This window comes from Bufo bufo, chromosome 6 (genome assembly GCF_905171765.1).
Source record: "Bufo bufo chromosome 6, aBufBuf1.1, whole genome shotgun sequence".
Taxonomy (NCBI): Eukaryota; Metazoa; Chordata; class Amphibia; order Anura; family Bufonidae; genus Bufo; species Bufo bufo.
In genome coordinates, this window is record NC_053394.1 from 293,658,357 (window position 1) to 293,686,086 (window position 27,730).

A 27,730-nucleotide genomic window follows, 5' to 3' on the forward strand; every position below is an offset into this window, starting at 1 on the left:
ACCCCGCCCACTACCACCTTTTGCCCATCCCACTAACTGCCCTGGCTCCTCCCCGCCACGCCCTCTTTTTCCATTGGATAGGGGATAACTTCAAACAACCAGACTACCCCTTTAAAGCGGGGTATACGGGTGCAGGGTCTATGTATACAGTATATGGGGTACAGCAGTGTATACGGGGTGCAGGATCCATGTATCCAGGTATATGGGGTACAGCAGTGTATATGGGGTGCCCCATATAACTGTATACACTGACACTGCACCCTGTATACACTGTGTATACAGGGTGCAGGGTCAGTGTATACAGATGTTGTACAGCACAGCCTACATGGCCAGAATACTGTCCGCTCCTAGGCTCCGTCCCCCTCCTGCCCCACATTTCACTCCCAGCAGCCCCTGCCTTAGCCTTTACCTGCTCTTCTGTGCAGTTGCCATCGATCCTCCCAGTCTCTCTCCGATTGCCGCCGCTCTGGCCCGCCCCCCACTGTTCTACGGCTGCTGGGGAACTAGTCACTAGCTGCGGTCTGGGGGGGGGGCTGCACTCACTGCCACTGGCACTGGCTGATGACATAAACGCAGAGAGGATGCTACGCCCGGTGCACGCGGCCCCTCTCTGTGTACTTGAAAAGTTGGGCGGCGCCTGCCAGCGAAACACACTGGCCAATCAGCAGCAGGATCTTTGTGCTGCGAAATGCGGATTGGCCAGTGTGAAATGCAGCACGCCCGCAGCCCAGATCATCGGGGGGGGGGGGGGCAGGGGGGGGGTAAAACATGTGCCTCTGCAAAATCACGGACAGCCAATATTTTTTACGGACATGTTGGAAAACTATAACGAATTATAAAAATTATAAGTAATAAATGTGAATAGCTCAATGTACTGAGAATAAGTCATTAGCAGCATTTACTGTCAGCTGTAAAATGATAAAAATGACTACAGATGATTGAATTTCAGGTTATGAAATTCGTTCACACTTTGTTTACTGATAAAAGGTGAATTGCGTTATGGATTCTGTTACCATGGACCATAACGCAATTTTATGACGGAATGCATAACGGTATACCTTTAGACGCACCAATCCTCACTCATTCAGACACTTCTCAAACTATTATCCTCAAGGTTAACGCCTCTGAGGTTGATGTGGGGGTGATTCTCTCTCAGTATTCTGGAAATCCTGAGAGACTTCATCCTTGTGCCTTTTTCTCCCGGAAGCTCTCACCAGCCGAATGCAATTATGACAACAGCAATGGAAAGCTTCTGGGAGTTAAGTTGGCCTTTCAAGAGTGGAGAGATTGGCTAGAGGGTGCAGAACATCCCATTACGGTTTACACCGACCACGAATACATTGAAGGTGCCAAGAGGTTAAATTTTCATCAAGCTCGCTGGGCATTATTTTTCACTCGCTTTAATTTCCAGTTGACTTACAAAGCGGGACCCAAAAATGTCAAAGCAGATGCTCTCTCCCATTGTTTCCCAGAAACCATTTTGGTACGTGACTCTGAGCCCATTATTCCTGCGAGGTGCTTCGTAGCCGCTTTGTACACCCCAGGTATAATGGAGGACTTGTCTTCTCTTCTTCTGCCTTTACAGGCGGAGAGCCCTCCTAACAAACCAGAAGGTCAGTTGTTTGTGCCTTTAAATTTCAGGCTCAAAGTCATACAACAGTCACATGATTCTAAGTCGGCCAGGCATCTGGGGATAAAAAAGACCATGTACCTTTGTTAACGCTATGTCTGGTGGCCTAAGATTTTTTTTATATCAAAGCCAACATTCAGGCATGTAGTATTTGTAAAAAATAAGGGGTTGGGTCAGCACAACCTACCTGTAGGTGCAGATCGCTATGGCGAAATACATACACAAACGGAAAATGCAAATGTGATCGCACACTACATCCAGCACTCTGCCCTCCATGCTGGATGAGACATTGGTTTATATTTTGGCCAAAGCATAGTAAGCCACTCACCGCGTCAAGGCTGTCTCATGAGTGGTCCCTAACTCTTGTTCCTACCTGTTCATGGGCCATGACAGCCACATAAAATCCAGGGAATGCAGGTCAGCATGCAAGCCAAGTACACTTTGCTTGTAACCCCGTCCGGTGTCATTACAGCTTTCATCGGATCCAGGGATGCAAGTACCAACATGCATGCTGAGCCCACCATATACTTCTCCTGGAGCCAAATGGCTAATGGTAGGTTCTATACAAGCAGACTCAGTTTTATACTGACTTTAAAACCAGCCTCAAGGACAGATTAACTGGTCAGGTGTGCAATGACTCCAAGGAGATCGCCACGCCTCCAATGTATACTACAAAGAAAAAAATAAGGGGTTGGGTCAGCACAACCTGCCTGTAGGTGCAGATCGCTATGGCGAAATACATACACAAACGGAAAATGCAAATGTGATCGCACACTACATCCAGCACTCTGCCCTCCATGCTGGATGAGACATTGGTTTATATTTTGGCCAAAATATAAACCAATGTCTCATCCAGCATGGAGGGCAGAGTGCTGGATGTGTGGCGTGGCGATCTCCTTGGAGTCATTGCACACCTGACCAGTTAATCTGTCCTTGAGGCTGGTTTTAAAGTCAGTATAAAACTGAGTCTGCTTGTATAGAACCTACCATTAGCCATTTGGCTCCAGGAGAAGTATATGGTGGGCTCAGCATGCATGTTGGTACTTGCATCCCTGGATCCGATGAAAGCTGTAATGGCACCGGACGGGGTTACAAGCAAAGTGTACTTGGCTTGCATGCTGACCTGCATTCCCTGGATTTTATGTGGCTGTCATGGCCCATGAACAGGTAGGAACAAGAGTTAGGGACCACTCATGAGACAGCCTTGACGCGGTGAGTGGCTTACTATGCTTTGGCCAAAATATAAACCAATGTCTCATCCAGCATGGAGGGCAGAGTGCTGGATGTAGTGTGCGATCACATTTGCATTTTCCGTTTGTGTATGTATTTCGCCATAGCGATCTGCACCTACAGGCAGGTTGTGCTGACCCAACCCCTTATTTTTTTCTTTGTAGTATACATTGGAGGCGTGGCGATCTCCTTGGAGTCATTGCACACCTGACCAGTTAATCTGTCCTTGAGGCTGGTTTTAAAGTCAGTATAAAACTGAGTCTGCTTGTATAGAACCTACCATTAGCCATTTGGCTCCAGGAGAAGTATATGGTGGGCTCAGCATGCATGTTGGTACTTGCATCCCTGGATCCGATGAAAGCTGTAATGGCACCGGACGGGGTTACAAGCAAAGTGTACTTGGCTTGCATGCTGACCTGCATTCCCTGGATTTTATGTGGCTGTCATGGCCCATGAACAGGTAGGAACAAGAGTTAGGGACCACTCATGAGACAGCCTTGACGCGGTGAGTGGCTTACTATGATTTGGCCAAAATATAAACCAATGTCTCATCCAGCATGGAGGGCAGAGTGCTGGATGTAGTGTGCGATCACATTTGCATTTTCCGTTTGTGTATGTATTTCGCCATAGCGATCTGCACCTACAGGCAGGTTGTGCTGACCCAACCCCTTATTTTTTTCTTTGTAGTATACATTGGAGGCGTGGCGATCTCCTTGGAGTCATTGCACACCTGACCAGTTAATCTGTCCTTGAGGCTGGTTTTAAAGTCAGTATAAAACTGAGTCTGCTTGTATAGAACCTACCATTAGCCATTTGGCTCCAGGAGAAGTATATGGTGGGCTCAGCATGCATGTTGGTACTTGCATCCCTGGATCCGATGAAAGCTGTAATGGCACCGGACGGGGTTACAAGCAAAGTGTACTTGGCTTGCATGCTGACCTGCATTCCCTGGATTTTATGTGGCTGTCATGGCCCATGAACAGGTAGGAACAAGAGTTAGGGACCACTCATGAGACAGCCTTGACGCGGTGAGTGGCTTACTATGCTTTGGCCAAAATATAAACCAATGTCTCATCCAGCATGGAGGGCAGAGTGCTGGATGTAGTGTGCGATCACATTTGCATTTTCCGTTTGTGTATGTATTTCGCCATAGCGATCTGCACCTACAGGCAGGTTGTGCTGACCCAACCCCTTATTTTTTTCTTTGTAGTATACATTGGAGGCGTGGCGATCTCCTTGGAGTCATTGCACACCTGACCAGTTAATCTGTCCTTGAGGCTGGTTTTAAAGTCAGTATAAAACTGAGTCTGCTTGTATAGAACCTACCATTAGCCATTTGGCTCCAGGAGAAGTATATGGTGGGCTCAGCATGCATGTTGGTACTTGCATCCCTGGATCCGATGAAAGCTGTAATGGCACCGGACGGGGTTACAAGCAAAGTGTACTTGGCTTGCATGCTGACCTGCATTCCCTGGATTTTATGTGGCTGTCATGGCCCATGAACAGGTAGGAACAAGAGTTAGGGACCACTCATGAGACAGCCTTGACGCGGTGAGTGGCTTACTATGCTTTGGCCAAAATATAAACCAATGTCTCATCCAGCATGGAGGGCAGAGTGCTGGATGTAGTGTGCGATCACATTTGCATTTTCCGTTTGTGTATGTAGTATTTGTACTCAGTGTTAGCCGGCTCTGTCCGCCCCCTCTGATACTATGCTTCCGCTGCCTATTCCTTCAGCCCCATGGACCCACGTGTCTATGGACTTCATAACAGATCTGCCTAGGTCTTACGGTTGTACGGTAATTTGGGTAGTGGTTGACCGTTTTAGTTAAATGGCCCATTTTATTCCACTCCCCGGATTGGCATGAGCTGGAGAGCTGGCAGATCTGTTTGTGAAGCATGTCTTCCGATTACATGGGTCGCCCGAAGATATTGTTTCAGATAGAGGAGTACAGTTTATCTCCCGGTTCTGGTGTTCTTTCTGCTCCCAGGTGGGGATTGGCCTGTCATTTTCATCTGGCTTTCACCCAGAGACCAACAGGCAGACGGAGAGAACGAACCAGTCTCTGGAACAGTATCTCTGGTGTTTCGTGTCAGACTGCCAGGAGGAATGGGCAGCTCACCTCCCCTTTGTGGCGGTGGTTTATAATAACGCCGAACATGCCTTTACCAAGATGTCTCAGTTTAGGTGTGTGGGGGGCAGGGACTCAAGACTATCCTCTCTGCCAGGGGCCTCCACTGACTCACCGGTAGTGGACCAATGGTTCCAGGATAGACAACCCATTTGGAAACTTCGTAGTGCGGTGGCGCAACAGAAAATATTCGCTAATCGTCATCGCACTGCGGAGCAAGAGTTTAAGGTAGGAGAACCAGTGTGGGTCTCCACCCGAAACATTCCCTTGCGCCAACCGTCTGCCAAGTTGGGGCCTAGATTCATTGTTTCATACCCGGTGACATAGAAGATCAACTGGGTTACTTACAAGGTTGCTCTTCCTCCATCGATTCAAGGAGTGAACACCTTCCATGTTTCACTGCTCAAATCAGCAGCCGAGTCAGCTCCCTTCATCTGAACTCCATCTCCAGTGGAGGTTCAAGGGGAGCCTGAATTCGAGGTCAATAAGATTTTAGACTCCCGGTTTGTCCAGAGGTCCCTCCAGTATTTTGTGGATTTGGAAGGGTTATGGTCCAGAGGAGAGATGTTGGGTACCTGCCCGCCAGGTTCATGCAGATTAATTAGTGGCAGCTTTTCACTGTGAGAATCCGGGGAAAGCCGATTTGGAGTCTTCTGAGCCGTCTCTTTGAGGGGGGGTAATGTAAGACACTCTCCTGTTCCGCGATCCAATGGGGCCCCCAGGGGTTCTCATGGGGCTCGGCCTGCGGTGGACCCCGTTGGAGTAGCGGGACAGGTCACGCAAGTGCCTGGGGAGTCTTCGGTTCCGACTCCTTTGCGGGCAGACGCGGTAGTGCGTCTGCATGGTCGCTGGAGGGGAAGACCGCCGGGGTCTTGGAGGCAGATAGACCAGACTGGTGGCGGCACGCAGTGGCCGGTCCTGTCTCTGGTATCACCTGCGGGTTCCCTTCTGGCGTCCGTGCCGACGCTATCGTGTATTCATGCTGGGTCGCTCGAGCGTCCACGTGCGCACTCTAGAGGAGGTTCGCAAAAGGATACGTGGCCAAACGTACGTGCATCTTATTCGCTACGCCGGCCGCTGATGGGGAAAATGCCTGTACGTAAATTCTAGTAGATTAGAGGGCATGCATGGGTTAAGTGACTAAGGACCAGCCTAGGCCGCAAAAGTGTCAGGGATTAGGTTCATTATATGACCTATGAGGAATAGACACATGGAACTTTGTGTTTGGCTATCAGGTACTTAAAAGGTTATTTCCCTGGCTGGTCAGTGTCCACTGTTGTTTTGACAACCCGGGTGTATGTTGCAGTTCATATCCTCCCAGACTTACCTGTGCATGACCTCTGCCTTCCTCGATTTATCTCTAGAGACTAGGCAGTCATCTTTGCTGAACAGTTTGTCTAGTTTATGTCCTTGGATCGGACCCTAGGAAATACTGATGTCTCATCCCTAGGTACCACGTTACACGGACTAATACTGCGCATAAGAACTTTGGCCTGGTCACTGGCTGACCCCTTGGTGTTTCCCTGCACAAGTTATTATTCGGGTTGGTTACCTGTATATGCTTACTGGTTTTGACTGTACTGCCGTTTATTTAATCCACTAGTGTTTAAACTCTGTCTGGTTGCTTGGGGTTCTGCACCATTACACTGCTGGTACAGGATCTCAGCTCTGTACAGAAAAAAAGATTCCATATTTTTAATAAAGACCAATAAAAAAAAAAAAGATTTTTAGCTCAAAATAAGTACAATACAATAAATTTCAAAAAAATTGCCCCAAAGGTATACATAGCCTTTAAAATTGTCTTGTTAGCAATAATTCCCTGTTATAAAGATGCCACCAATTACCTGATGAACAAGCAAAATGCTCGTTCATCGGGTCATAGGATCATTGGTGCAGTCACTTAAAGGGGTTCTCCAGGAATTAAGAAAATGAAAATACTTAAATATTACTTTATTATAAATATATCCTCAAATATAATGGCTCATACTGTCTGGGGAGCAATCATCAGGGGAAACAAAATGTCCGCTGTCCCATTAGTTCACACATAAGGACAAGTTACTTTACAACACTGAGGTAAAGAGCTGCCTCATCCCCTTCCTCCTCTCTACTTGTCAGGGATTATGATCCTTCATACAGATTATAAGAACTTTAGCTGAATCTCTGGGTAGTTAGTTCATGAGGAGACATGAAGTACAGAGAGGGCGGACAGGACAGTCTGTGGTAATGTATTGCTGTGGTAATGGAGACTGCATACAAGTGCTGCTGCTCATTAGCCACACCTCACCCTCCTCTCATGTCTCCTCCTCATCTTTATGATTCCTGACAAGCAGAGCAGAGAGGAGGATGAGGCAGTATTATGGCTCATTGTGGTGAAGTAACTTGTCCTGCTGCGTGATTAGGACAGGTTTAGTGTGGACGGGGGCCATTTTATTTCTCCTAATGATTGCTCCCTAGTAGAGTTGAGCGGACACCTGGATGTTCGGGTTCGTCAGGTTCGGCCGAACTTGAAAAAAAGGTTCGGGACCCGAACTTGACCCGAACTTGACCCCGAACCCGAACCCCATTGAAGTCAATGGGGACCCAAACTTTTGGGCACTAAAATGGCTCTAAAATAGTCCTGGAAAGGGATAGAGGGCTGCAAAAGGCATCAAAATGTGCTTAAGAGCATGGCAACTGTTCTGCAAACAAATGTGGATAGGGAAATGACTTAAAATAACATAAAATACAGAAAAATTTAAAATAACAATCTGGATCTAGGAGTAGGAGGTTGAGGAGGCGGTGGATGGGTGGATGTGGCGGTGTAGGTTGACATGGTGGTGTAGGTGGAAGCGGCGGTGAAGGAGGAATAGGTAGCCTACACTGATTTGTGTTATTTTTTATTTTTAAATTGGGGTATCCCCCAAAATATTGGGACATATAACAAAATAAAAAAAAGAATAAGTGCACTTGAGTACAAGAATGGATGGTTGAGGCTGGTATAAATGTCTATTCTGCACAAGGTATGGACAAGTCCTGTGGGATCCATGCCTGGTTCATTTTAATAAATGTAAGCTTTTCCACATTGGCTGTGGCCTGTGATAATGCTCTCTGCCGTGCTAAACACAAGTTCACACTATACACTGGCTGCAAGGCAGGTCAGCACCTCCAAGGCTGACAAAGCTTTTCCACATTTGGGCCATGCTAACCCTGCCTTCTCAGGTGCTGGCGGTGCCCCAGCTGCGTTGGCAACCTCTTCCTCCTCCTCTGCCTTCACCTTGTGCTTGTGCTTCCACTGTGCCCCCGCTGTCAGGTGGGAATGCCATCAGCAGCGTGCGCTTGTAGTCGCACATCTTCCGATCAGTAACAGATGTTTTCACAAAATTTAGTTCCCTGTAAGCAATGCAGAGCAAGGGTTCATTCACGGCAAAAGGGGGTTCATGCCACCCAGCAATAGAACAGAGGATTTTGAGAGAACGAGGCCCATGTCAGCCTGGCACAGCAGGGGTTCATTCACAGCAAAAGGGGGTTCATGTTACCCAGCAATAGAACAGAGGATTTGGAGAGATTTAGGCCCCTGTCAACCAGGCACAGCAGGGGTTCATTCACGGCAAAAGGGGGTTCATGTCACCCAGCAATAGAACAGAGGATTTGGAGAGATTTAGGCCCCTGTCACCCAGGCACAGCAGGGGTTTGTATACGCCAAAAATGGTAAAATGTCACCCGACAATTGAAAATAAGAATTTTTTCAATTTAGGGCACTAAAATTGGCACTTTTTTGCATTAAAATGGCTCTAAAATAGTCCTTGAATAGGCTAGAAGGATGTAAAAGGCAGTCAAATGTGCTTAAGAGCATGACAACTGCTCTGCAAACAAATGTGGATAGGGAAATAACTTAAAATGAAATGCAATAACTAAAAATTACAAATTATTAACCTGCAACTCAGAGAAGGAGGTGGATATGGAGTCGTAGGTTGAGGAGGCGGTAAATGTGGTGTTGTAGGTGAAAGGCAGCAATGGAGGAGGAGGAGGTAGCCAACAATGTTTTTTTTTTTTTTATATTGGGGTAGGTAGCCCCCAAAATATTGGAACAAATAAAAAAAAAAGAAAACAAAGAATCATTGCACTTGACTTGAGTACAAGAATGTATGTTTGATGGTGGTATAAATGTCTATTCTGCACAAGGTACAGACAAGTCTTGTGGGATCCAAGCCTGGTTCATTTTAATGAACGTAAGCTTGTCCACGTTGGCTGTGCACAGGCGGCTGCGCCTGTCTGTAATGACGCCTCCTGCCATGCTAAATACACGTTCAGAGATTACACTGGCTGCAGGGCAGGCCAGCACCTCCAAGGAATACAGGGCAAGCTCTGGCCATGTGGACAATTTGGAGACCCAGAAGTTGAATGGGGCAGAACCATCAGTCAGCACGTGTAGTCGTGTGCACAGGTACTGTTCCACCATGTTGTTCAAATGCTCCCTCCTGCTAACACGCTCCATATCAGCAGTTGGGGCCGGTTGTTGCGGCGAGGTGACAAAGGTTTTCCACATGTCGGTCATGCTAACCCTACCTTCTGAGGTGCTGGCGCTGACACAGCTGCGTTGGCGACCTCTTCCTCCTCCCCTGCCTTCTCCTCCCCTGCCTTCGCCTTGTGCTTCCACTTGTCCCCCGGCGTCAGTCGGGAATGCTCTCAGGAGCGCGTCTACCAGGGTGAGCCGGTAGTCGCGCATCTTCCGATCGCGCTCCAGTGAGGAAATTAAGGACGGCACATTGTCTTTGTAACGGGGATCCAGAAGGGTGGCCACCCAGTAGTCAGCACACGTTAAAATGTGGGCAACTCTGCAGTCGTTGCGCAGGCACTGCAGCATGTAGTCGCTTATGTGTGCCAGGCTGCCCAGAGGTAAGGACAAGCTGTCCTCTGTGGGAGGCGTATCGTCTGCGTCCTCCGTATCCCCCCAGCCACGCACCAGTGATGTGCCCGAGCTGCGTTGGATGCCACCCCGCTGTGAACATGCTTCATCCCCATCCTCCTCCTCGTCCTCCAGTAGTGGGCCCTGGCTGGCCTAATTTGTACCTGGCCTCTGCTGTTGCAAAAATCCTCTTTCTGGGCCTGAAAGTGTTAGAGATGACCCCTCTTCCTCCTCCTCGGCCACATCCTCTTCCATCATCGCCCTAAGTGTTTTCTCAAGGAGACATAGAAGGGGTATTGTAACGCTGATAACGGCGTCATCACCACTGGCCATGTTGGTGGAGTACTCGAAACAGCGCAACAGGGCACACAGGTCTCGCATGGAGGCCCAGTCATTGGTGGTGAAGTGGTGCTGTTCCGCAGTGAGACTCACCCGTGCGTGCTGCAGCTGAAAATCCACTATGGCCTGCTGCTGCTCGCACAGTCTCTCCAGCATGTGCAAGGTGGAGTTCCACATGGTGGGCACGACGCATATTAGACGGTGAGCAGGAAGGCCGAAGTTACGCTGTAGAGCAGACAGCCGAGCGGCGGCAGGATGAGAACGCCGGAAGCGCGCACAGATGGCCCGCACTTTATGCAGCAGCTCTGAAATGTCGGGGTAGTTGTGAATGAATTTCTGCACCACCAAATTCAGCACATGCGCCAGGCAAGGGATGTGCGTCAAAACGGCTAGTCCCAGAGCTGCAACGAGATTTCGCCAATTACCGCACACCACCAGGCCGGGCTTGAGGCCCACTGGCAGCAACCAATCGTCGGTCTGTTGTTCTATACCCCGCCACAACTCCTGCGCGGTGTGGGGCCTGTCCCCCAAACACATCAGTTTCAGAACGGCCTGCTGACATTTACCCCTGGCTGTGCTGAAGTTGGTGGTGAAGGTCTGTCGCTGACCGCATGAGGAGGTGGTAGAAGAGGAGGAGGAAGCAGAGTAGGAAGAGGAGGCAACAGGAGGCAAAGAATGATGCCCAGCTCTCCGCCTGGGGCCCAGCCGCCACTACATTTACCCAGTGTGCAGTTAGGGAGATATAGCGTCCCTGGCCGTGCTTACTGGTCCATGTATCTGTGGTTAGGTGGACCTTGCCACAGATGGCGTTGCGCAGTGCACACTTGATTTTATCCGATACTTGGTTGTGCAGGGAGGGCACGGCTCTCCTGGAGAAGTAGTGGCGGCTGGGAACGACGTACTGTGGGACAGCAAGCGACATGAGCTGTTTGAAGCTGTCCGTCTCCACCAGCCTGAATGACAGCATTTCAAAGGCCAGCAGTTTAGAAATGCTGGCATTCAGGGCCAGGGATCGAGGGTGGCTAGGTGGGAATTTACACTTTCTCTCAAAGGTTTGTGAGATGGAGAGCTGAACGCTTCCGTGTGACATGGTGGAGATGCTTGGTGACGGAGGTGGTGTTGTTGGTGGCACATCCTCTGTTTGATTGGCGGCAGGTGCCAACGTTCCTCCAGAGGCGGAGGAAGAGGCCGAGGCAGCACCAGAAGATAGAGCAGGAGGTGCTTACTCCACTGTAGCCCGTGTCTCGCATGTAGATGCCTGGTCATGCAGGTTGTGCTAAGGTTCAGAACGTTAATGCCTCGCTTCAGGCTCTGATGGCACAGCATGCAAACCACTCGGGTCTTGTCATCAGCACATTGTGTGAAGAAGTGCCATGCCAGGGAACTCCTTGAAGCTGCCTTTGGTGTGCTCGGTCCCTGGTGACGGTGGCCAGTAGCAGGCAAACTGTTTTGGCGACGGCTGCTCTGCTTTTGCACCCTGCTCCCGCTTTTGCTACGCTGTTGGCTCGGTCTCACCACTGCCTCTTCCTCCGAACTCTGAAAGTCAGTGGCACGACCTTCATTCCATGTGGGGTCTAGGACCTTATCGTCCCCTGCATCGTCTTTCACCTAGTCTTCCTCCCTGACCTCCTTTTCGGTCTGCACAGTGCAGAAAGACGCAGCAGTTGGCACCTGTGTTTTGTCATCATAAGAGACGTGCTGAGGTGCTATTCCCATGTCCTCATCAAGAAACATAAGTGGTTGTGCGTCAGTGCATTCTATGTCTTCCACCACTGGGGAAGGGCTAGGTGGAAGCCCTTGGGAAACCCTGCCAGCAGAGTCTTCAAACAGCATAAGATACTGCTGCATGACTTGAGGCTCAGACAGGTTCCCCGATATGCACAGGGGTGATGTGACAGACTGATGGGCATGGGTTTCAGGCGCCACCTGTGCGCTTTCTGCAGAAGACTGGGTGGGAGATAATGTGAATGTGCTGGATCCACTGTCGGCCACCCAATTGACTAGCACTTGTACTTGCTCAGGCCTTACCATCCTTAGAACGGCATTAGGCCCGACCAAATATTGCTGTAGATTCTAACGGCTACTGGGACCTGAAGTAGTAGGTTCAGTAGGACGTGTAGCTGTGGCAGAACGGCCACGTCCTCTCCCTGCACCAGAGGCTCCACCAACACCACCACCATGACCACGTTCCCTTATTAGATGTTTGCCTCATAATTAGCGTTTACAAAGCAAAGTAAAAAGTGGTTAAGTCTGTTAAAAAAAATTAACCGCCAATAAAAACACTGTTATTGCACTCAATTTTTTTTTTTTAACTCTATATGACAGCGGTATTTGTGGCCTAAAAGTGACACTTATGCACGTCTTATCCCAGATGTGCAGTATATCAGAGGGTTTTTTCACCCCAGTAACCAAAAAGCCGTATTTCTGGCCTAAATGTGACAGTCACTTATGCAAGTGTAATCCCAGATGTGCAATATATTAGAGGCTTTTCTCACCCCAGTAACCAAAAAGCTGTATTTCTGGCCTAAATGTGACAGTCACTTATGCACGTGTAATCCCAGATGTGCAGTGTATCAGAGGCTTTTTTCACCCCAGTATGCCAAAGCCGTATTTATGGCCTAAATGTGACAGTCACTTATGCATGTGTAATCCCAGATGTGCAGTATATTAGAGGGTTTTTTCACCCCAGTAACCAAAAATCTGTATTTCTGTCCTAAATGTGACAATCACTTATGCACGTGTAATCCCAGATGTGCACTATATTTAACAGATGTATTTTTTTAACCCAAGTAAGCAAAAAGCTGTATTTTTTGACTTGCAGACATGCAGATAGCCTGTGCTGGTGCACTATCGTTGCATAAAATGGCTGCCGATTATGTATTGATATTGACTAACTGAAGAAAAAAAAGTTAGTTTTCAGCAGTAGTTGGCTCAGGGCAGGCTTAAAAAATTGTGCACTGCACCCACAAAACACATTTGCTGTAGATCGCTGAGTACAAAAAACAGTTCTTGATAGGATTTCTCCCTGATCTCTCCCTCACAGCAGCTGCAGTCTCTCCCTACACTAATCCGAGCAGAGTGACGGGCGGCACTACGTGACTCCAGCTTAAATAGAGGCTGGGTCACATGCTGCAGTTGGCCAATCACAGCCATGCCAATAGTAGGCATGGCTGTGATGGCCTTTTGGGGCAAGTAGTATGACGCTTGTTGATTGGCTGCTGTGCAGCCTTTCAAAAAGCGCCAAGAAAGCGCCGAACACCGAACCCGAACCCAAACTTCAACGTAAATGTTCGGGTTCGGGTCCGGGTGCCGAAAAACCTAAAGTTCGGTACGAACCCGAACTTTACAGTTCGGGTTCGCTCAACTCTACTCCCTAGACAAAACAAGCCATTAAGTAATGAAAGGTATTTGTGAATATATTTATTATACCGTAAAATAATATTTAAAGGGTAACTAATATTTTTTATTTTTTTTATTTGCTAGTTTATTAGAGCTAGGCATGTATACCTGAGTTAGTCTGTCAATGATTGTCAAAAGATCTGCAATTACCTTATAATAACAGCTTTCATTAATGTCCCCTGTCCCTTTCCACTGCTCCCTTAAAAGACAGTGGCTATGGCTTGTCTGTCTGTGGCTAAGAAGACCGGAAGATAGAGAGGCGGTCCTTCACACTACATGCCTGCATTAGGCTTCAAAGTGAGCAGGTGTGTCTCTCAGTAATCCAATCTGATTGGCTGGCAGGGATCTGCTGGCTACAGCAAGTATGTATGGAAAGTGAGGGAAAGCAGTTTTGGCCTCAGAGAACTGGCAGATGAGCCATCTTGAGAAGGTCCTCATATTGTAAATGTTTAAACAACTGTAACTAAGGGAAAAACTCAAGGAAAACAGTGGTATGTGAAGAAACTAAAGATTGCTTTATGCATAATGCTGCTGCTGCTGCTGCTGCTGCAGTAACATATACTAAAAAAGTTTTTTTTTTTTTTATGAAAACATGACCATTACACTTTACATATTTTTTTTTTTTTTTAATTCCTGGATAACCCTTTTAAATCATTATTTGCTGGCAGCAGATTGTGACGTGTAATCACGATCTGCTGCCAGTCACAATGATTCTGTATGGGGACGAGCAATGGCATTAATGATCACTCCATACCCCATACTGTGGAGGAGATTGCTGCATGTAAATACAGTGGTCTCTTTCACTGACAAGCCGACGATTTTCAGGAAGCAATGCTTCCTTCCTGTCAATCTTCTTCTTAATTGAGTACAGTTCCCGACGAACATAGCTTGTTCGCGTTCGTCGCGGTGGGCGAACATATGCGATGTTCTGTCCGCCCCCTATACATCATCATTGAGCAAACTTTGACCCTGTACCTCACAGTCAGCAGACACATTCCAGCCAATCAGCATACCCTCCCTCCCAGACCCTCCCACCTCCTATCAAAAAGCAAGGACAGCATCCATCTTAGATTCATTCTGAAGCTGCAGTGTCACAAATTTGACTAAGTTGTAATCGCAATGCGATTAATACAGGATATATTAATCGCATTGCGAATTCAACTTAGAGCTGGGTTCCTAATGGTTGTATTGCTAGAATATAACGAAGATTGAGAATATAGTGCTATATTCGTTATATTCGTCAATTCTAGCAATACAACCATTAGGAACTTAGCTCTAAGTTGAATTCGCAATGCGATTAATGCAGGTTATATTAATCGCATTGCGAATTCAACTTACCACACTCTACGTAGTTGACGCAATTTTCCATGGGAGTTTTGCCATGGATCCTCCTCCGGCATGCCACAGTCCAGGTGTTAGTCCCCTTGAAACAACTTTTCCATCACTATTGTGGCCAGAAAGAGTCCCTGTGGGTTTTAAAATTTGCCTGTCTATTGAAGTCTATGGCGGTTTGCCCGGTTTGCGAACATTTGCGTAAATTCGCGTTCGCCATTCGCGAACGGAAAATTTTATGTTCGCGACATCTCTATACACAGAATACACTATACACAATAGGTGATATCACAATAGGCTTTATCTTCTTCCGCCTGACTTCTGCACAGATTACAGAGCATGTCTAGAAAAATCTCCCATAGAAGTCGATAAAGTTAGCTAGAGATGAGTGAATCGATCCTTTAGAATCGAAATTCAAACTGAATTTTTCAAAAATTCTGATTTGTCATAACCAGAATTTCCAGATTTTTTGGGGGGGAAAATCTTGATTCTAAAGGAGAGGAGACTGTTACCCAATTTTCACTAATAAAAATACCTGCAATGGGCAGCAATACAAGGTAAAACCAATCCAAAAATGCCTGTTTGTCACCATGGTGTGCAGCGAAAGCCCAGATAAAGAAATGCTATCCATATGCAAATCTGATCCAAAGTACCCTAGCCTGAAAATGTTTGCCAATGTCTGCTTCTCCCCTAACCTGACGTCACGGCAGCTTGTTTCCATATCCAGGCCCGGCGCTATAATAAGGCAGACCAAGCGGCTGCCTTAGGGCGCAGAGACGTAGAGCCAAGGAGGGGGGGCAGAAAAATGAAACTTTTTTTAAAAAATAAATCACTTGCACGCAGCCGCCCGCGGCTTTTCTCCTCTGTGTGGTCCTGGTATCTTCTCTCTGGGATCCCGAAAAGTTTGAGGACCTTTGCCACTCAGCCAATGTCACAGCAGACAGGATATAAGATACACAGACAACTAAACAAACCAGTTTTCTAGGCGAGAAGCTGGGGATAAGGTCACCTCCTAGCAAATCCCTAACAGCTCTCCCTATTCTGCTTTGCCCACATTCAGACCCTATGGTGGGAATAATGTGTCCCTCGTGCCTGGCTGAGAATACCCCTAGAATCCCTGAGATGGTGAAAGGGGAAAAGGGGCAGCCTGCTCCCTCAGAACCAGGAGGGGACAGACGACACTCAAACAGCCTGGACAGCAAACCAAAGAAATCAGAAACCAACTTATTTTATCTGAGAAAGAAAAGCCAATCCTTCACTCCTTGCTTCCACAGCCTGACAGAAGCTATAACCCGCACGGAACACTGGGAGGGGAGTAATTTAAACCAACGACCCCACCCATTGCACCTGAAGGGAGGCGGATCTAGCACGACTCCAAAACAAAACAAATGACTAGACAGGTGCTGCTAATCTGGCAGACCTCTGTACATATTCTGAGCAGGGCATGACAGCCAATCAGTTGCCGCAGCTGTGTCACGTGTCACGCCAGTGATTTCCCGCTGAGTCAAACACTGGCCTGACACGTGACACAGCTGCGGACACTTTTTGCCTGAGTGGGAAAGGTCCTCAAATTTGTCCAGAGCCCAGAGAGATGATATCAGGACCACACAGAGGAGAAGGGGAGCTGCTGCAGACGGGACCAGGGCCAGATGAGCATAATGTTTTTTACACAACATTAATAGAGGGGGCGGTGACATGGGGGGGATGTGCCATGGAGGGGGAGAAATGTGCCATGGGGGGTGATGTGACATGGGGGGGGTGAAATGTGACATGGGGTAGATGATGTGCCATGGGGGGGGGGGGGAGAAATGTGACACAAAGGGGGTGATGTAAAAAGGAGGGGGTGGTGTGACATGGGGGGAGAATTGTGACATTTCTCCTCCTCCATGTCACATTTCTCCCCCTCCATGTCACATTTCTCCCCCTCCGTGTCACATCACCCCGCTATGTGACATTTCTCCCTCTCCATGTCACATTTCTCCCCCTCCATGTCACATTTCTTCCCCCTCCATGTCACATCATTCCCTCTGTGTCACATTTCTCATCCCACCCCATGTCACATCACTCCCTCCATGTGACTTTTCTCCCCCTCCATGTGACTTTTCTCCCCCTCCATGTCACATCACCCCCTCCATGTCACATGTTACTCCTTTTTACTCCGAGTTCTGGTGGGGGGAGGGGGTGACAAATGTAGCTTCGCTTGTGTTGGCAATATCCTTGCACTGGCCCTGTCCATATCCCTGCAGGCGCCTGCTTGCTACATTTTTCTTTTTGACTACTGCTTCAGGAATATCTTCTACACAGACGCTGCAGGGTACATTCTTGATGATCAGCACATCAGACTGCATCTGTGTGCGTTTTGGAAACAAAGTGCCATAATTGTCAAGGGAGAGGGGAGGAAGGCTTGGGAGGATAGGGAGGCAGAAAATATGAGGATCTGCAACTAAAATATTAAAAGGAGGGCACCATATAAGTGATCTGTTCATTTCCTAGTTGATGTCGATTATTTTTTTCTTTTTTCTTTAAATGGATTGTCTGAGATAATTGAAATCTCAGATAAGCCCTTCAATAGCCTAAAATGAAAAATCATGCTATACTCACTCCTTTCTCCAGCGATGTTCTCTGCCTATATACGGCACATGAACACTGCAGATAACCACTGTCCTCTGCTTAGACTACTGAGGACAGTGATTGGCTGCACAGGTTACATGCTGTATATCGGATTGTCACTACTGCAATTTGTGAACGAGCAGCGGCAGGAGAACTGGGTGGACTTGTCTCATATTTTTAATTTTAGGCTATTTGGGGGCTTGTCTGATACTTTAAATGATTTTGGACAACCCATGTAAGGACCCTATCCGAATGAAGCCACATGCTCCAAAGGTCTCCCCACAGAAATGGAGAAGAGGCCACACATGCGAGGCTCTCTCCATTCACTTTCATAGCACTTATGAAAATTGCTATTAGTGCTCTAACTTGGCTATTTTCTGAAGTGCTGTTGATTTTCCACCACATTTTACATTCCATACTATGTATGTGTTCCTTCTAGACCCCTGCTGGCAATTGGAAGATTCCCTGGATCAACACCAATATCGCACCCCTTCTTAAAACTATTGACACTTTCAGCCATTACCAATTCCTATGAGAGCATGTTCCATAACTACACACGGTTTGGACACATCTAACTAAATGACCAAATTGCTTTTCCTTTTACTGGAAGCAGTGACCCTCTATTCAGCAGTAATAAGTCAGAACAACTGAACTTGCTGTTATTTTTTATTTTACTAAAGATGTTTCGCCAGTCATCCAAATGGCCTTCTCAATTGGAATGGCTTGTATGAGAAATTTCTGCCATTAATACTAGTTAACTTGTGCTTCAGTCATGGAGGTCAAATTTGCATGATGAGGTGTGATTTAAACTGTCTTGGAAGAGGTGTGAAAACAGTATTGCAAGTGGCAGACAATAGATGTCACAGCCTTCCACCTATATTCAAGTTTGGTTTCTCCAATTTAACCTAAAAAGCTTTTTTCATACCTCATTTCAACTAGTCCTTTTATAGAAACATAGAAACATAGAATGTGTCGGCACATAAGAACAATTTGGCCCATCTAGTCTGCCCAATATACTGAATACTATGAATATCCCCTGGCCCTATCTAATATGAAGGATGGCCTTATGCCTATCCCATGCATGCTTAAAACTCCTTCACTGTATTTGCAGCTGCCACTTCTGCCGGAAGGCTATCCATGCATCGACTACTCTCTCAGTAAGGTAATACTTCCTGATATTACTTTTAAACCTTTGCCCCTCTAATTTAAAACTATGTCCTCTTGTAGCAGTTATTCTTCTTTTAAATATTCTCTCCTCTTTTACCTTGTTGATTCCCTTTATGTATTTAAAAGTTTCTATCATATACCCTCTGTCTCATCTTTCTTCCAAGCTATACATGTTAAGGTCCTTTAATCTTTACCTTGTAAGTTTTATCCTGCAATCCATGTACCAGTTTAGTAGCTCTTCTCTGAACTCTCTCCAAAGTATCAATATCCTTCTGGAGATATGGTCTCCAGTACTGAGCACAATACTCCAAATGAGGTCTCACTAGTGCTCTGTAGAGCGGCATGAGCACCTCCCTCTTTCTACTGGTAATTCCTCTCCCTATACACCCAAGCATTCTGCTAGCATTTCCTGCTGCTCTATGACATTGTCTGCCTACCTTTAAGTCTTCTGAAATAATGACCCCTAAATCCCTTTCCTAATATGCAAACCTTGCTGTCATCACACACCTTTTATCCTTAAAGGTACTCAACTGAGTTCTGACCATATGTTGGTGTAGCTGCTGTTTCCCAAATATGCATTTCTTGGCACCCCTCACTGCACTGGACTGCATACACAATCTTCCTCTTGAGTTTTCAGATTTTTCAGATACATCAGTCATATACAGAAGGACGAGGTTCTTCCATCTGCCCTACTTTGCACCTTAACTTTATTAGGGTACTTTCACACTAGTGTTTTTCTTTCCGGCGCTGAGTTCCGTCCTAGGGCTCAAATCCGGAAAAAGAACTGATCAGTTTTATCCCCATGCATTCTGAATGGAGAGTATTCGTTCAGGATGCATCAGGATGTCTTCAGTTCAGTCTTTTTGACTGATCAGAGCTTTCAGAAAACTGTAGCATGTTGTATTTTTTAAGAAAAAGGGGGTCAGTCAGCACATCCCAAAGCGCAGGGGCACATTGCTATGGCTGAGAACAAGACTGTTAAACAAAACATGCAATGCAACAGCTCACTGCAAAACCAAATAAAGTACAAAATTGCATCATAATTGCAAATGCTATACTAATAAGTTAGAGATGCTTGGAAAATTGTTTTGTACAAAATTATTTGAGCCCGTCTGCCGCACGTCAAGGCGATCTCTAGTTAGACAGGTTCCTAACACTAAATTTTACTGTTATGTGCCCTGACGGCTACCATATAATTCAGAAAGATGCAGGTTCCACAAGCATGCTGGATCCGCCTGAATTTCTGTCATTTTGGTGCCAAATTGCCTCCATTATATCCACGGAAAGCAGTTTACTAGCATGCATGCCGGGCCCACTCCACACCACCCTGGCGCCAAAGGTCACCAAAGACTGCATGAGAGTCCACACACTATCTCTCTCCTGGTGCCAGATGGCTTCAGTGAGTGAGGGGAGAAGGCCAGCTATATACTAACACTAATTAAAAATCAGCCAATGGGGCAGACGAGCTGGTCAGGCAGGAGTGCACAACTAAGAAGGCAGCCACACCTCCAGCTGTATTTTTACCTCCGCCAAAAATCTGGAAACACTTTGACTGAACGCCGATCCGTCCTTTTTCCCATTGACTTGCATTAACGCCGGATCCGGCGCCGTGTGTTCCGTCAAACCGGATCCGGCTTTTGCCATGTTAAACCTGAAAAATGTGAAAAAAAAAGTAAAGTCATAAATGGCGGATCCCGTTTTTTCCAATGCATTTTTTCATTGTGATCAAAATCCTGATCAGGATTCAAATGTAATCCGTTTTCCCACGTTTTTCTGGATCCGGCGGGCAGTTCCGGAGACAGAATTGAACGCCGGATTCAAACAACGCTAGTGTGAAAGTAGCCTTCAAGGGAACTTGTCACCTCCAAAAACCATCCCAAGCCGCCAGCAGTACCTGACAGTAGCTAGCAGCGTGTTTCCGACGATGATTTTCCTCCTGAAGGCCGATGCGGCTAATGCTCAGAAAACATTATTTTATCCCCTGCCGGCACTCTCCTCTAGTCATGCTTTAAGTCAAGGGGGCAGCGGCCTCCTTGCTTCAAGTCAAGATAACCACGCCCTCTTCCCTGCTCCTTCGCTGTGACTGACAACGCTTATGCATAGAGTACGGCAAAGCCAGCCGAACTGCCGGCTGTCAGTCACAACGAAGGGGCAGGGAAGGGGGCATGGTTATCTTGAATCGACCTTCAGGAAGAAAATTATCATTGGAAATACGCTGCTGGCTGCTGTCAGATACTGCTAGCAGCTTGGATGGTTTTTGGAGGTGACAGGTTCCCTTTAACATTCTTTCTAATATTTTCTCAGTTTTATCAAAAGCCCAGTCTGGTTACCCAAAAGTTTTAAGGACACCTTCTAAGTTTTCGAATTCCCTTTTCTTAGCCTCTGTGATGAATACCACACCTCGTGCCCACTCGACGTCATCTACGTCGAGCTCACGAGACGTGGTATGGTCACGGGTCTACCAAAAACGTGAAGTTACGCCCTCCAGTGGAGCACGTAAGGTCAGGTTGGTATAGCTTACACACACCTTCTGTCCACACGGGCACAGAGAGGCAACAAGCTGAGAGAGCCTTTTCACTGCCGCAGTGAAACAGCGACTCCTCAGCCTGGGTATCTGCCACCAGTTCTAGTTTGATATAAGCCCGGTCCGCTAATGGGATTATATAGGGTCAGAAACCAACCCGTTGTAGCTTATAACTAGGCCAAAACACGGACGTGGGGATTCGTGATCGAGATACAAGATAGCACAAGATTAAATTATAGATTTAATCGCCGTATGGGCACACTAGATATAACACAATATACACAGACAATATATACAGTGGTCTGAGGTTACAGATTACAGGTTATATGGTTACAACAGGGTTAAGCAGTGTATAAGTCAGTTACTGGGTAAGATGAAAGTTCCTTTGAGATGTTCTTTGCTGGAGTCCACATGAAGGGCCGTGATCTCAGCTATTTCCTGGGTCCCTCTAAACGCATTTGTAGGATGTGACCCCTCTTCAGAGAAAGACGCGCCTACTTGCTGGCACCTGACTTTTAACCTGTAGCCGGCCCCTCCCCTCCCGGCCTCAGGGAGGGGTCCACTCCCCCTCTTCTGGGCTGGCAGCAAATGACCCACAAAACCCTTTAGGGTTCATAGCTCCAGACCAGAGGGTCATAGGGAGATGGTTCTGGGACCAATGGACCTGCCTGGGTTCCGGCTACAAGTAGAGCCCAAACCTGGTACCGTTATGTGGTTTCTATGGGGAGATATGGATATCTCTCTACCCTGACCTCGTCTCATTAAACAAAGACCATGGAAACGTACCTTGTGGCCACCGGACACAAATATGTATCCGTTTTGCGCCTGCGATGTCCAGGCGGTTCATAATTCCTTATGAAGGTAGGTGCCAACATGTCTGGGTGTCTCATTGATCCTGGGCAAGGGCAGATACCCCCTGCTGGGGGGTTTTCCCTGCAGGATTCACGTTGGCTCCAAACTGGTGGAGGTGAGGTGTGACCTTATCCTTGAAGCCTGGACCCCATAGGGGGCTCTCTTCCTTGCCAACTGACATTCAGATGACAATCAGGCCTGGGGCTTTGAAGCAGGGCCCTCCTGTGGAGTTCACTACCTCCGCTATCTGTCAGCACATGGGGGTGTGAGGACATGGCTGACAGTAAATATTAATCCATATTCCTCACAACCTCCCCCTTTTAGAGGGCGCCAGGGAGCAGCACAATTCCTGTGTTCCCCCGTGCGCCCATCCGCACCCTCTCCTTGTCGGGATAGCCCATCGGCGTTCCCGTGGTCACGGCCCCTTTTGTGGCGAATGGTCAAGTGATACTGCTGGAGAGCTAGGCTCCAGCGTAGCAGCCTCCCATTCGTCCCGGATACGGTGTTTAACCAGCTGAGGGGGTTGTGGTCGGTCTCCACCGTGAAGCGGCGCCCGTATAAATACGGCTGCAACCGTTGCAGGGCCCAGACAATTGCCAGGCACTCCTTCTCCATTGTGGAGTACGCCACCTCCCTCGGCAGGAGCTTCCGACTCAGGTACAGAACGGGGTGTTCCTGGCCCGTAGTGTCAACCTGGCTGAGTACGGCACCGAGATCAAAATCACTGGCGTCGGTCTGCACTATAAACGGCAGCATGAAGTCGGCCGCCTGTAGTACAGGGAAGCTCGAGAGGGCGGCCTTCAGCGCTTGGAAGGCCGTCTCGCAGTCGTTCGTCCAATCGACTGCGGAGGGCAGCTTCTTCTTGGTGAGGTCCGTCAAGGGCTTCGCCAGGCTACTATAGTGGGGGACGAACCTCCTATAGTACCCGGCCGTGCCCAGGAAGGACATCACCTGTTTCTTGGTCCTGGGGGTGGGCCAGGATGCGATAGCTTCCACTTTCCCAGGCTCTGGCTTAAGGGTCCCCCCGCCTACCCGGTGCCCCAGGTAGTGGACCTCGCTCATGCCCAGCTGGCACTTTTCAGGCTTGATGTCAAGCCTGCCTGGTGATCCGCCCAGCACCTGCGTCAGGTGCTGTAGGTGATCCTCCTAGGTGGGACTGAAGATGGCAATGTCATCCAGGTACGCGGCCACGTACTCTTCAAGTCCTTAAGCAGCGTGTTTGACCATCCGCTGAAAAGTGCAGTGGGGCATTCTTCATGCCGAACGCATCACTGTGGATTCGTACAATCCAAAGGGAGTGATAAAGGCAGAGCATTCCCGCGCCTCCTGGGTCAGGGGAATCTGCCAGTACCCCCTGCTCAGAACCATGATGGTCAGGTACCGGGCCCCGCCAACTGATCGAGCAGGTCATCGATGCGTGGCATAGGGTATGCATCGTGACCGAGACAGCGTTGAGTCCCCTGTAGTCCACGCAGAACCGGGGGGTCCGGTCCTTCTTTGGGACGAGGACACAGGCGAGGCCCAAGCGCTGTTGGATGCCTGGATGACCCCCAGCTTCAGCATCTCGTCAATCTCCTGGCGCATGTGTTGCTGCACCCTCCAAGGAAACCCGATATGCTGAACGGCCGGATTTGGGGGTGATCCCTAGTGTCCACGTGCTGGACGGGCCAACTCCGTCCTTCCGGGCTTGTTGCTAAAAAACTACCGGAAGGGATGAAGGGGTGGCCCATAGCTGTGACCGTTGGTCCTTCAAGAGCGTGTTGGCCCACCTCCACATCCTCGATGGACCCACCCGCCTTCCACTTGGGTGAGCATGTCCAGGAGGGTTTCCTCCTCTCCCCTCTTCGGGGAGGTTGCAGACAGGGAGGGCACATGCCTTCCCCTCTCATGATGAGCCTTCATCATGTTCACGTGGAAGGCCTTCTGCCTTCTCGGGCGTGGTCCAGGGGTGACCAGGTACGTCACGGCATTTGAGGCGCTGATGCACGAGGTACGGGCCTTCCCAGGCCGCCTGAAGCTTGTTCTGAGGTACGGGGACCAGTACCCATACCTTCTGACCCACCTGGTGAGGTCCCTCTCACAAGCATTCTGGGTCATAAAATCGCTTCTGGTCAGCCTGGCCCGCTCCATATTATCGTGCACCAGCTGCGACAAGGCCTGCATCTTGTTCCGGAAGTGCATGACATACTCGACGACCGACACTCCAGGGGTGGCTACCTCTCCCTCCAGGCCTCTTTCACCAGAGCCAGGGGCCCCCGCACATGTCGCCCGTACAGGAGCTCGAAGGGGAGAACCCTGTGGAGGCCTGTGGGACCTCTCGGGAGGCAAACAGTAGATGTGGGAGGTTACCGCTCCCAGTCACGCCCGTGGGAGTCAACCAACATCCTTAAAACATCTGCTTTAAGGTGCCATTAAATCGTTCACACAGGCCGTTTGTCTGTGGTGGTACGGGCTGGTCACCAGATGTTGCACCTGTGTTTGCCTACAGAGGGACTCTATCAATTGCGACATGAACTGGGTCCCCCGGTCGGTGAGCATTTCCTGGGAAAGCCCACTCTGGAGAAAATCTCCAGCAAGGCAGTAGCCACCTTGTCGGCCCGAATGGATGACAAGGCTACCGCCTCCGGGTACCGGGTGGCATAGTCTACTACCGTCAATATGAAGCGTTTCCCGGAGCTGCTGGGAATGGACAGCGGTCCAATGAGATCCACAGCCACCCTCCTGAAAGGCTCTTCAATTATGGGCAGCGTTTACCAGTGGGGCTTTGGGGCGCCGCCCCGCCTTCCCCACCCCGCTGGCAGGGTTGCTCCCATGAACGGCAGTAGGCAACCACATCAGCCCCCATCTTTGGCCAGTAGAAATGCTGGCTAATCTGGCCCTTGTCTTAGCGATCCTAGGTGTCCAGGCCATCGAATCTCATGCGCAACCTGCAACAAACTCCGTCCTGAACTGATAGGGTACCACTAGCTGTCGGTCCCTAGGCCACGCCTCCCGTGAGCCCGGCTGGACCGTGACCCGGTACAGCCCTCCCTTGGTCCCAGACCATCCGCTCGAGGGTCTGAGTCCAAAGGGGGCTGTTCCGCTTGCTCCTTGAGAGCGTTCAGCTGGCGTCAGCCGCTAACGCTGCCTGAAACTCCTGACTGGACGTGGCCAGAATAGACGAGACTGCCACGTCCCCTGTCAGGTACCCGGGACCTGTCTCCTGGCCTCCCTTTGACTCGGCAGCCACTTGGTTGGAAGGGGGGAAATCCATCAGACCCCTGAGGGGCCCCTAGGGCCCCAGCACTCCCACTGCGCGTGACAGCAGCTATGGCCGCTGCCACTGCTGGGCAGTGCCTGCTTTTCCCTCGCTCCGACCAAGTCGCCAGTCCCAGACGGACTAACCTGGCCCTCTGACATCCCAGTGGGGGAGGAACCCTGCACTGAGGCTTCACCTGGCAGCCCTACTTCTCCTGGGACAGCCTGACCTCATTTGCATCCTCCCCCGCAGCTGTCTTCCCCTGCTTGTCCCCTCAGTCACACACTGGAGGACAACAGGTGTCCAGCAGGCTTGCTGGCCACAGCCTGGGGTTTTCAGCCCAGCTGCAGGAATGACCCCCTCCCCACTAAGGGGAGAGGCACTCATTACATCCCCCACCCCCCACATCCCCAAAAAACAGCATGGTAGGTACATTCACAGTATCATCATGGGGGGCACTACAGGTACATCACATTCTGGGGAATCGGACATCGGGGGGTCAGTGGCCACATACTAGACACAAGCCGCCCCAGGTCTGTCCCCAGGCAAAACACTGGCAGGGATATTTGGCGGATACCCCCACCTCACTTACTCCTCGACCGGTGCCCCAGTCCAAATAGACCTTGGCGCCGGGCGGCGCCGGTTCTACTCCTCCAATCCCGGAGACAATGAGGGATCTCCCGGGCAGTAAATCATGGGGTGCCACCAGTTCAGGCCGTACCAGTGTTATTTCAGCGCTGGTGTCTCTAAGTCCCATGGCCATGGCCTGGCCCACGGTGACCGGTTGAACATTGTCAAGGGACCTCCCTCCACCCCCACCCACACACAACACAGTGGAACGGTTTCCGGGTTGATGACTGGGACGGATCCCTCGGGCGCTGGGGACACATGGCTTTGAAGTGTCCTGGCTGCTTACACAGGTGACACAGGCGGGGTTCCCCCACCGCGTGGAAAGTGCAGCAGGGGCCAGTTCCCACTTGGGCCTAGGGGCAGGGGTAGCAGGTGCAGCGTGCGTCTTACCCCCTCTCCAGCCGACAGGTTTCCGGGCCTCTGAAGTCCTGTTGTTGGTGTATTCATCGGCCAGGGGCTACTGTTGCGGAGGCCCCTTTGGCTTCCGGTCACGGAGGTACTGCTGGAGATCCTCTGGGCAGTCCACAAGAACTGTTCTGTGGCGATGAGCTCCTTCAGCTGCTGGACGGTGGAGAGCTCCAACCCGGTGGTCCATTGGTCGACCGCTCTCAGCAAGGCCCGCATGTGATCGGCCCAGCTCTGAGTAGAACCCCGATGCAAATTCCTGAGCCTTTTCCTGTACGACTCAGGGGTTAAGTTATACTACTGCCTGACCAGAGACTGTTTGATGTCCTCATAGCTCAGGATGGTCTCGCTGGGCAGGTACCCTGAAGATTTCAAGGGCTTTTCCCCTGAGCCGTGCGTGAGGAATCTGACCCACTGTCCTCTGGCAGCTGGTATTGATGGCAGGCTGTCTCAAATGCCAACAAAAAAGTGTCCAGGTCCCCATCTTTGTCCCAGTAGGGGAAAGTCCTCCGCCCGCAGTTTGGGAATCCGGACCTCTGGAGACTCACAGTGGGCTGGGGAGGGCTGCTGGAATTGAAGCTTCAGCTTGAGCATTTGTAGCTGGTGCTCACGCTCAGCCTGTGCTTGCTCGTGACGCTCTGCAGCCTCTGCTCGCTCGCGACGCTCTGCAGCCGCCAGGAGGAGTTCAGATGCTGCCTGGTCTCCAGCCTGGAGATGGTCCATGGCAGCTTGTAGGAGAGCAGCTGAGCCAGCTTGGCTGGGGGGATGGGCAGGTGGGTGAGGGCCCACCGCGGACCTCACCTCTGGCGACTGGCTTTTTGGGGAGCTTTGGCTGTGCTCCCCCTCGCCTTCCACCTCCTCTCCGCCACCATTCAAAGCATCGGCCATCTCCCTAGCTTTGCTCCTTGTGATACTGGCCGTCATTTGCAACGGATGATCACTGACACAGATGGCAACCTGATGCCCACACACCTTATTGTATCTGCACTCGACTGTCTAGTGTTGAGCTGATCTTAAGACTCCAGCGGCAAAGCTACTGCTGGTCGTCTTTAGTGTCTGGGCGTATGGGTCTCACACTCACACACACTAGTATCTCGATCCCACTTTGCTGCCACCAATATGTGATGAATACCACACCTCGTGCCCATATCGACGTCAACTACGTCGAGCTCACGAGACGTGGTATGGTCACGGGTCTACCAAAAACGTGAAGTTACGCCCTCCAGTGGAGCACGTAAGTCAGGATGGTATAGCTTACACACACCTCCTGTCCACGCGGGCACAGAGAGGCAACAAGCTGAGAGAGCCTTTTCACTGCCGCAGTGAAACAGTGACTCCTCAGCCTGGGTATCTGCCA

At 49.5% G+C, this 27,730-nt stretch overlaps 1 protein-coding gene across 3 annotated transcripts in view; it reads left to right on the forward strand.

Annotated features, from left to right (window-relative positions):
• Positions 1–27,730, forward strand: part of LOC121003065 (NXPE family member 1-like) — a 1,048,328-nt gene that overhangs the window by 976,849 nt on the left and 43,749 nt on the right. The window lies entirely within an intron of this gene.